The sequence below is a fragment of the Amborella trichopoda genome, chromosome 11, assembly GCF_054954075.1.
Source record: "Amborella trichopoda isolate Santa Cruz 75 chromosome 11, AtrichopodaSantaCruz75HAP2 v2.0, whole genome shotgun sequence".
NCBI lineage: Eukaryota > Viridiplantae > Streptophyta > Magnoliopsida > Amborellales > Amborellaceae > Amborella > Amborella trichopoda.
This window is the reverse complement of record NC_142346.1, coordinates 38,967,114-38,978,512: the sequence shown is the minus strand read 5'-3', so window position 1 is coordinate 38,978,512 and position 11,399 is coordinate 38,967,114.

Below are 11,399 nucleotides of genomic sequence, written 5' to 3'. Positions count from 1 at the left end.
CCTCTTTGCTTTCTTTAATGTCTGTCTCTGTCTCTCTCTTTAGCTGCCGTTTGGGTGAATGTGTAGGATTGATTGAATCAAACATGGGCTTGGCTTCAACCCCGCCTAACCTACAAGTCCCACGCGGTTAAGGGGTATTTTTTAAATTTTTTAAAAAGATGGGAATGTAAAAATAAATATTAATGGCTAATTTTTTTTTTTTTTGGATAAAATGATAAAAAATATTTTAAAAATATATTGCAAATAAAATCCCTTATTTTTTTATATTTTAAGACCAGTTTGGATGTCAAGCAAAAAAAACATTCACATTAAAAAAAAATTGTAATTCTTTTCAACCTTATTAATATTTTTTTTTTTTTTTTTTTAAGTAGTTTGCTGGATGGTGTGAACATATTAAAAGCAAAAGAAACCCCATAACCTTTGTTTCATGGAAGTCCCAAAATTACACACTCTCTCTCTCTCTCTCTCTCGTTTGAAGCACCTAATCAGTCTCTCTCTCTCGTCATGGAAGCTTGGGTCCCTCTCTCTAACCCCAATTACAGCAGGGCTTTGCTGCCCTCTATCTCTCTCTCGTCTTAGAAGCTTGGGGCCCTCTCTCTTTCTAAACCCATTTACAGCAGGGTTTTGCAGCCCCCTCTGTCACTCATTTTAGAAGCTTGGGATGCTCTCTCTTTCTTTAACCTCATTCATAGCAGGGCTTTGCAGCCCTCTACCTCTATCTCTCTCTCTCTCTCTCATTTTGGAAGCTTGGGGCTCTCTCTCTCTAACCCCATTTACAGCAGGGCGTCACTCATTTACAGTAGGTTTTGCAGTCCTATCTCTCCTCTCATCTTAGAAGCTTGGGGCCCTCTCTCTCTCTAACCCCATTTTCAGCAGGACTTTTGCAGCCCTCTCTCTCCCCCGGTCTTAGAAGCTTTGGCCCTGTCTCTCACTAAACCCATCCATAACAGGGCTTTGCAGCCCTCTAGCTATCTCTAACCCATTTACAGCAGGACTGTGTGTCACTGAGAGGCGAGAGAGGAGAGAGAGCAGAGAGACAATAGGGAGTTAAAGAGCAGAGAGGGTTGAGAGAGAGGGAGGCGAGAGATAGCAGAAGAGGCACCGACGGAGACGAGGGAAAATGCTGCACTTTCATCTGAAAAAATTCAAGTCTAACTTAAAGTCCTACACTCATTTGTACTCCCATTAAACTGGTGGATTTTGTAAATACGATGCTGGTATCTCTCTCATCTTGACACATAAGTATTGGGAAGAACATTGGTGGTGAGGTACCCTTGTTTTCCTTCCTTCTTTCTTTCTTTTCTCTTCTTCTTTTTTTTTTTTTTCTTTTTTTTTTTTTTTGAAATGTTAAAATTATATTGCGTATGGGGGACTCAAATCCTTGACATGAAAGTGCAGAGACATGCTTGATAACTAAAAAACCAGTTCAACCCCAAGTTGATGGTGAGGAACTCAAAGAAATCAGTATTTAAGAAATTTTCACATGAAAAAAAATTCGTGCATAGTCCATAATTTGGGACGTATGATATTGGATGCGGTTTGTACAATGCCCAAGGCTCTAAACAGTCAAACTAAGGCCCACTTTCAAATAGTGTTGAGGAATGTGTTTTCAATATTGAAAATCTTTGTGATAGCTTTAAATTTTTATCTCTAATTATAAAATTTAAAGTTTAAAAAATAGTGTAGATCGAGGAGATCTATGAGACCTTGAAAATATTGAAAATTGACGTTCAAAAAATGCATTACAAGAATTACTACTCCCAAAACTTGAAATCTATTTTTTCTCATGTCTATTTAGGCACGTATGGCATGCACCCAAGCATGTTGTACAATAATTCTTTTGGCTAAAAGAGGAACTTGGGAAATTTTTTTATTTTCATTTAAAATCTTGGAATCCAAACATCACCCTATGATTATTTTGATTATTTTCAAGAAAAGCTATACTTTGGTTTGAAGACCTCGAACTTGCCTTCCAAAATTATCTTAGGACCACTATATTTTTTCAGGCACATAAATGTGACTCAAAAACTTTTTTATTTTCATGTTCGTTATTAGGAGGTCACATCCACAAAATTTGGGTTCCAACAAATGTCCAAGGCTTGACTTTTGCCGATGGAGCAAATGAACAATAAGTTGGTGCAGGAGCATTGCGATGATTTTTACATGTAACATGTTGTTTTATTTACCGTACTGTCGTGCTATATTTTCACATAATGAAGCTTATTTTTTCAAGATGAGAGAAAAAATGATAGGTGTTAATAAAATATCACAAATTTTTTTATTTTTTTTTCTATTTTTATATTCATATTCACCAAAGCTGGGATTCTCAATTCATGAATTTTTAGATCCGAGATTTATCTCTGAAATGAATTTTGGAGAGAGGACTCATATGAATTGATGAGTAAGTGGACTTACCAAAAACTTTTTCTTTGTATTATAGTGAAATTTTAAAGGAAAATGGTTTGATAAGGCTGCAGCCCTATCAAAGTAAATAAAGCCTCACCTCATAAGATCATCTTGAGGTTGTTAAAAAAGAAAAAAAGATTAAAAGATCTAAAAATAATGTATATTGTAACAAATTATCTAGACCACCTATTTCGCCCTAAAATAAAATGTTCACTCTGCAAGATCTGTACCATTTTTTTAGTTTCAAATTTTATTGTCGTTGGAAATTGATTTTAGAGCCATCATGAATATTTCTTTTGCCGAAAATACTTTCCAAACAAGGATTTAAGATGAGGATTTATTTTGTTTTCATAAAGCCTAAGCCGCTTAGAAAGTTTAAATTTTGCAATAAAGGTGTACCTAAAAAAATATTCAATGAATTCGTCAAAAATAAATCGATCAAAATTCCCCTATACATTTTAAATGTATTTTGATCAAAATTCCTCTGCACATTTTAGAGATTTTCTTGGACAAAAGAATCAGTTATATTATAAGAGATTTTTTTGGATAAGAGATAGTACACACATACTTTAGGTAATATTTTAAAATCTCTAATCTATATCACAATATCTCTACTAGTTATTTCCTATTTCTCTCTCTAAATATTTCCTCACATCTTCCTATTTCTCTCTCTAAATAAGAGAGTCCTCTCCCTATCACATCTTCCTATTTCTCTCTATCTCTCTCTTAACACGCACCTCTTTTCTTATAAGAAAAAACTAAACAATATCACTGCTTATTATATCCTCTCCCTATCACTTCTTTTTATTTCCCTCTCTAAATGTATACGTTATCTCTCTTTCTTTCTCTTACACGCATTTTTTTTCTCATCTAAAAACTCCTCTAGCCCACATTTCTCTCCCCCAAATATTATAATATCTTAAAATCTCTAATCTATACGAAGAGATAATGTCGTATAGATTCTCCAAGCCCACATCGCCATTCACATTTACATCGGGATCCGATTGTACATGTCCGTTTCGGTGGTAGGAAGCTTGGGCATCCCTACTAAGGGTGAGGGAAATCTCTACCATGTATGTTCCTTCTTTTTCAGCTTTAGTATTCTATAAGAGTGTCTTCTTTTTTTTTCTTTTCTTTTCTATCTTCAAGGTGAATATCACTACAAAATCACAGCTAAATCAACTATTTTACCTAAAAAAATGAATTTATTACTGCCCAAGAGTATTAACTTATTTAATTATTAAAAATAATTTACTTCTATAAGTAATTTTTTTGGTAAATTAGTTGATTTAACTATCTCATTGATTTTTCCCCTTTTTCTTAATATGAATACTCCCCAAAGTAATTTTAACATTTTTCTTAATTTTTTTATTTTAATGTAATTACTAACTTATCAATTTTACCCTTTTTTTGTTAATTCTGTTATTTTTTTAGTTTTTTTATCTTCAAGGGGAATATCACTAAAAAAAATTCAGATAGTTACTATCACCATTGTGATTTGAATTTTTTTTTTTTTTTTTTATAACAATAATTGGGAATGCATGTTTCAAACACACGGTAAAATTGTTCATTTCTCTGTTGTTTGGCTGCAAGTGATAACAACTTTCAATATATGGAAAAAGGCTGATAGCTGTTTACTTATAGTACAGCGCTTCCATTATTTTTGTAAATCGTATTAATACTATATATATTATAAAGATGAAGTTTAAAATGTTTTCATAACAATAGAAATATAACTTATATGCTCCGGAATAATCTATTCCGGAATATCGCTTTTATTTTTAGGAAATTTAGCAAAATACACTGAAAATTTTAACTTTAATAATTTATGATTTTCAAGTATTCCAACTTAGGATTATGCATATTGTGAAAATAAATAAATAAAATATTAAGCAGTTGATGTCTTATGTGTATTTTGAAAATTTTCCTTCATTTTTTTTTCAGGCTAATGGCTTCGATGCCAAGGATACTGAGGGGAGAAATATTCTTCGGATACAGTTTGAAGAGTGTGGATGTTTGGCTTCTTCTGAAATTACTTGATTTTTTTTTGTTTATTTTGTTGTGTTAGGATGTAAACCATTTTTTAGGTGAATTTTTCCATCCCAAGATTGTGCTTTGTTTACCACTATGTTGTTCGTTTAATAATAATATTTTCATGCAATATTATGATTTTTTTCCATTTTTTGGAAGGAGGTTTGATCATTGATTATTGTGAGATTTGCTATATATTGGACCAGGTTTTCGTATTTGCCTTTGTTTCTTTAGCTTTGCTATTTTTCTTTTTGGTTTTTGGCGGATATTGTGCTCGATCGTAGAATTTGATACTTTTAGGAATTTTTTTGTTTCACCGATTGGTGGTTTGGGTATCTTAAAATCTATTACGGAAAAATATATTACAAAAAATATGAAATTTACTTTCAATAATAAGAAAATGCAAATAAATTACAGAAGATTTATCTTAAATACATAAATGTAAATAAATTACATAGTATTTCCCTAAAATACGAAAATTTACACTAAGATTTCTCCAAAATCGAACGGAACGAATTCAACAGTAAGAAAATGGAAATAAATTATAGAAGATTTCTTAAAATACGAAAATTTACATTAAGATTTCTCCAAAATCGAACAGAACGAATTCTACAGTACGAAAATGGAAATAAATTACAGAAGATTTCCCCTAAATATTTCCTCAAAATATTTAAAAGTTACTCATAATACTTCCTCAAAATATTTAAAAATTATGATATTTTCTCAAAACATTTTAAAATTATGAAAATAAATTACATAATATTTCTTCAAAATATTTAAAAATTACTGAAATAAATTACATAATATTTCCTCAAAATATTTAAAAATTATGGAAATAAATTACATAATTTTCCTCAAAATATCATCAAAATACTTAAAAATTATGGAAATAAATTACATAATATTTCCTTAAAATACTTAAAATTAGGGAAATAAATTACATAAGATTTATTTGAAATACTGAAAATTAGGGAAATAAATTACATAAGAATTCCCCAAAATATACGAAATTGTGCAAGATGAAATTTATTACGTCCCCACGCATGATGAAATTTATTACATACGGCCATCGTGCGGCCGTGAAATCCGTAAGCACTTAACTGTAATTTAACTATATTGTCTTTTTCTAAAAAAAAGAATCCTCTATTTTTCGTGATTCTCTCTCTCAAAATCTCAAATTCCTGTGTAAGTAAGGGTGTGAAAAAAATCCTCAATCTCCTTCGATTCTCTCTCCCTCTTGGTCTCCCTCAATTCTCTCTCCCTCTCAAATCTCGTCAGATCCCCGCGCTGCGCAGGGGTATGAAATCCTGCGATTCTCCCTCTCATATCTCTGCGCTGCGCAGGGGTATGAAATCCTGCGATTCTCCCTCTCATATCTCTGCGCTGCGCAGGGGTGTGAAATCTTTAAGCGCTTTACGCTAATTTAACTGTACCATCTTTTGAAAAAAAAAAAAACATTTATGGGGATTAGGGTTTAAATTACCTTTATTTATTTTTTACCTCCCCAAATATCTAAACATTTAAATGAGTTTATTTCTTATACTAAAAAGGACAAGGGTCCTCTTAATAAAAGATTTATCATCTCAACATTTACACGAATGAATTTCAAAAGAAAACATAGTGTAGCTTGCAACATATTATCTGGACCGTTCATTTTCAAGATTTTCAAATATATGTAAATCCTCTTAATTTGAACTATTTTCTTAAGTTAACAATTTTATAAATAGGGATGAAAATAGATTCTCAAACCATCTGCTGAAATTTATATATATGGTAAAATTTCCAGGTGCGCCCTAGTTTGATCGTTTAGTTTAAGGTTGCAGCCTTATATTAACAATCACGTATTTTATATTCATTTCGACGAGACTTCATGCATGGTAATAATGCATTGAAGACAATTGAGTTTTTTATGGAAAAAAAAAGAAAACGGATTGCGATGGCTTTCAGAAAGAAGTGAAATAATTTGCTGCTCCTGCAGCAGCATACTGTTCATTCACTCCTTCAGCCAAAACTCTGAATAGTTTTTGAGTTTATTTCATTGTTTTCTAAGGGAAAATTACAAATAGCGCAGTCTTCTTATGCAACTTATCCCAAACCAAACTTTTTCTCACTTTTTACCCCAAATTTAACTTCTTTAACAAGTTATAAAAAAATTAAAATGAAAACCAAATACCCTCTAGAAGCATGTAGTCCGGTACAAAATGGGGTCGGTTCGACACTTTGCTTTTGAAAAGCATGCAGTCCGACCCAAAATAAGGGCAATTCGGCACTTTGGACAAGCAGTTCGGCACTTTGGGCGTACGGTCCGACACTTTGGGCTTTCGAAAAGCATGCAATCCGACACAAAATATGAGCGATCCGGTACTTTGGTGGGGTCTGACACAAAATGGTGCGGCCCGGCACTATAGACATTTTCGTCAATAAATATGACTTTTTTTTTGGGGGAGTATTTGCTAGAAAAGTTCAATTTGGGATACAAGTTGATAAAATAAAATTTTGTTGGGAGTAAGTTGTCTAGAAAGTCTCATTTTGAAAGTTTTTTTGTAATTTTTCTAAAAATAGATTTAACTTTTCAAGGTGGATTATGCCCCTAAACCTCTATCTACTTTGGGATTCGTACTTACCTTCTTCTTCTTTTTAACTTTGGGATTCCTACTTACCAAAAATATTATGAATTATTAATATCTTGAAGAATTGTAGTCATACTTTTATGTTTATATGGCATGTTATAGAAACTAAAATTTTTTCTTAATTAATGTATTCACTAATATAAGTAGAAACGTATTTAATTATATTACATAATAATCTCATTGAAAATACCGAAAATAAAATAATAATAATAAAATAATGAAAAAGGATACAAGAAAAATAGTTATATAACTTAACAAAAAATGTAAATTATTGACTAACAAATAAAAAAGAAAAAGAGAAAAATAGTTATAAAGAATATAATTTTATTTTAATGATTAATATTTAATGGACAAAGTTTTTTAGCCAACTCATCTATTTATATTAATCCTCCATTCCAAAGTCCGTATTTATATTACAGTTTAAGTAAAAAATAATCATATTATATATTTTTTCTTAACCGTTTATTTGTATATTTTGGTGGAACCACCGCATTTTAATATTCATCTTTAAGATGGATGTTAATGGCTTCGGGGATCAAAATATAGAATTTCGCCCCTTGGAGCAAGCTATAATTTTTTATATTTAATATCACGTGCAATACACGTGCATAATACTAGTTTTATTTAGATGCTCCATACAAGATTGAGAAGTGTACACTTCTCAGATTTCAATGTCATACAACTACTAAAAATAAAATTGAAAAGTAAAATGAAATGGTAACCGTCTGTTTTTTTATTTCTAATCTTGACCGACCGAGGTTGTGTATGGAATACGCAAATTAAATGCGTTACTCTTATATTTATTTATGGAAAACTCTCGGGGGAAAAATTTCATTAAAACAAAAGAAAGCTTTTTATGTTCCTCTATAACATAGAAGTTATATTCTCCCTTTATTTTTTAATTTTTTTTCTATAAACTATTTTGACACCAAATTTTGGACGTCCATTCCTCTATTAAACTCGCACTAACGAAAAATATAAAAAAAAGATTTCAATAAAATAAAATAACCAAACTACCCCTAAGAGTTTCAAGGGGTATTTTGGTCATTATTTTTTTTCGAAATAAATATTGTTAATATTTTTTATATGTGCGCCCTAATAAGAAGATAGCACGTATCAAATTTTATATTCAACAAATTTGCATTAAAAAAACTAAAAATAAAATACTTTGATATGTCGGATCTAAGATCAAACGGTGAGTGGCTCTCTTGATGAAAAATGGATGGCTGGATGGTAGGGAGAGGATAGAACTTCTATATTGTATGAAAAACATAGAAAGATTTCCCTTTAAACAATAGCCTATTAAGCGTTGATCCATATTTATTTGTGCATTGCGCCAAGGTCTAATCCTTGTGTGGTGGTTGTTTTTTCTTTTTTTCATGTTTGGCTTATGGGTCCTATGTTCTCAACATCGGATTGATAAAATATTTTTGTTTTTTGTTTTAGTAGAAAGGATGTTTTGTTAGACACTTGGGTCTTTTAAGTTTGAAACATTGGACAACCTTGGTTGGTCCATTATCCAAAACATCAGACAACCCTATCATAAGTTATTGCCCCTATTTGGGTCGGTCCAATGGAGGTGTGCCTTAATTGGATGGTTCAAGTTTGCCACCTTAAATATTGGACTTGTCAATTTTTTTATTTTTTCTTTATTTCTTTTGGAGCAATCCGATGTTGATAACATGTATAGCTTTTAAGCATATATTTATATATTTATTATTTTAAGTGTTATGACAATTTCACCTAAAATTTTAGGTTAGTACTACTCTACCCATTTTATATCCGTTATTACAATATTTTGTAATTTTTTTTAAAAAATGACCAAATTTGAGATAGTTATAAAGATGCCCAAAAAGTAATTTTTCTTAATTTTTGTTATTTTTCATTTTTTTTCAAGGGGAATAACACTAAAAAAATCAAGGAAAAATATCTCTGTAGACCCAATTTTTAAATTTTATTTATCTGTATACCCAAACTTTCCAAACCTATCTTACAACGTAAAGACTTATCTTTTATATCTTCTGACCCCTTAAACTAAGTCTACTCATTTTTACCTTAACTTTTTACCCCAAACAAATTTGAAAAATACCTATTTAAAAAACTAGTGTTCTCTATTTTCTCTATCTTCACGTGCTTCTCTCACGGGGAGAGAGAAAAAGTTGAGGAACAAGGAGAAGACACAAGGGACAAAGAGAGAGTTGGGGGAATAGAGGGAGAGATTTGGGAGATTGGAGAGAGAAAAAGAAGAACTTGGAGAGGGGTTTAAAAAGGATGTCTTTGTAAAATTTGTTTGGACTAAAAAATAGGATAAAGTTAGTATAGGGGTTTGAAGATATAATAAATAAAATCTTTATGCAGCTAGATAGGTTTTGAAACATTCGGTTTATAGAGAAATGAAACTTAAAAATAGAGTCTATGGAGATCTTTTCCCAAAAATCAATTCAACTTTTGAAGTTGTATTATGCTCCTAAATCTCCATCTACTTTGGGATTCCTGCATACTATTGTTTTTTACTTTGGGATTTCTAACATATTTGGCATGAAAAGGACAAGATAAAAAAGCCCAATTTCTACATAGTGATTTATTACCAAGGTATTGCAATGGGAAAGTATATAACGTGACAATTTACTTTTAATACAAGGTGGTCATAATTTATCTTGACCATTGTCAATAAATTTGGCTACATTTATTTCATTGAGCAAGCTCAAAGTTTAAAATAAATTTTTTCAAACTTTATGACATACCTAAGCTATGATATTAAAAGGTCTCATTGTACATATTTTGGTTTTTGTTTTAGCCTTTTGGGTAATTCAATGGGGAAAACTGGGGTGTGAGGATGCTATCACCATGACCCAGCCCCTTTCTCCGCATTGTATGCATTCCCCATTGCAATATGTTATACCATTGATTTCCAAAAGATAACTTTTGAAATTTGAGTTTTCAACATTTAGATCTCACCATTTTCAAAATGGCATGATCATTCAATCTCAAGGCATCATTTTTTCCTTTTACTTTTTTGGGTAATTCAATGGGGAAGGGATGCCCGTTTTTTAAGTAGATTAGGAATTAGCTTTTTTAAGGTATTAGTAGGGTGGTATTAGTGGGCAGATTAGGAGTTAACTTTTTGAAGATATTAGTGGGGCGGTATTAGTGGTGAGAATGAAAACCGCAATGTGGTGACTAAGGTATGGGATGCTACCACCAAGAGGACTCCGTTGTTTCCCAAACAGATGAATTATATGAAATTATTATATTTGGTCCGAGCCTTTTGACATGTTAAGGGTTGGAATGGAGAGTAGGACAATATGTTTTTCAAGTGCACAAAGGTACAATCACGAATTTATTTTTATTGAGGTCAATCTATTAGCCGAAGATGTTACATCTTCAAAATTTAGGGTCCTAAAATTAATTCTAAGTAGGATTAATTTGGAAAGTCTCGATCTATTAGGTTAGAAAATGGATATATGGCAATTCAAATTACCACATATGTACCCAAAATATGGAAAGTAGAAATACATTATCTTAAATTTAAATTCTATAACCTTGGTAGACATCCATAAAGACAAAGTAGATCTATGCCAATTTAAATTAGAATATATCTCCTATTATCTCTCAATTTTAGGATCTGGCTTCTATGTGTTCACTGGCAATTTTAAAAGATATCTACTTAATTTTATGAGGTTTTAAAAAAGAAATTACCTCTCCCTCACACCCCACGTAACTCTATCTCTCATGCCCTCATTCTCTCTCTCTAGCCCCTATTCTCCATACCCTCTCTCTCGAACCCCCTTCCCTCTCACGCCCACTCTCTTTCTCCCCCTCTCTCTATATCTCATCTCATACCATATCTGTCTGTATTAAATTTAAGAGTTTCTATTATTTTTAGGAATTTTTTTTTGAGATAGGATACTTTATTTTCTATTTCAAAAGCGCATACCTTATAAATATGTGTCGACCCCTTAACTCTAACTTAGTAATGTAGTGTAGATTAAACAAAAAAAAGTCTATAAATTTTAAAAAAAAACCTCAAGATTAAATAAAAGTTGTCTAATATTTAAAAAAGACGGTATACAATGAGACCATTTACCTTTAGAACAAACAAGTCAATATTACTTATCACCATCACATGTGAAATTTAATAGACTAGACGTTTATTTTGAACTTTGAGCTTGATCAATAGAATAAATACAACCACCTAATTTTATATCGAATGGTCTAGATTTATTGTGAACACCTTGTACTTAAGCTAAATGGTCTCATTGTATACCTTTCTTCTTTTAAAAGTGAGATCTAGAAGTTAGAAAGCTCAAAATTTAAATTGTTTCCTTTGAA